This window comes from Trachymyrmex cornetzi, unplaced genomic scaffold (genome assembly GCF_001594075.2).
Source record: "Trachymyrmex cornetzi isolate Tcor2-1 unplaced genomic scaffold, Tcor1.1 scaffold9, whole genome shotgun sequence".
NCBI classification, from domain to species: Eukaryota; Metazoa; Arthropoda; class Insecta; order Hymenoptera; family Formicidae; genus Trachymyrmex; species Trachymyrmex cornetzi.
Window position 1 is genome coordinate 1,106,615 of NW_017300244.1, and position 260 is coordinate 1,106,874.

Consider the following 260-nt stretch of genomic DNA (forward strand, 5'->3'; position numbering starts at 1 on the left):
AAATATAAAAGACTCTTGAATAGAAAGATAAAGCTACTATCATTTTGTCTCGTTAATTAAATGTTATATGTTGCAATAAAATATATGTTCTTTTCGCAATTTACAAAATACAATAGTATGTGTTATATGTTGCAGGAAATTATATATTCTTTTTCCAATTGGCGTAATTAAAGATTTGATTTGATTTTTTTTTATATATGCATATGTACTACTGAGGGGTAATTTATAATAAAAAGTTAACAAAATATTACCACTTGAAC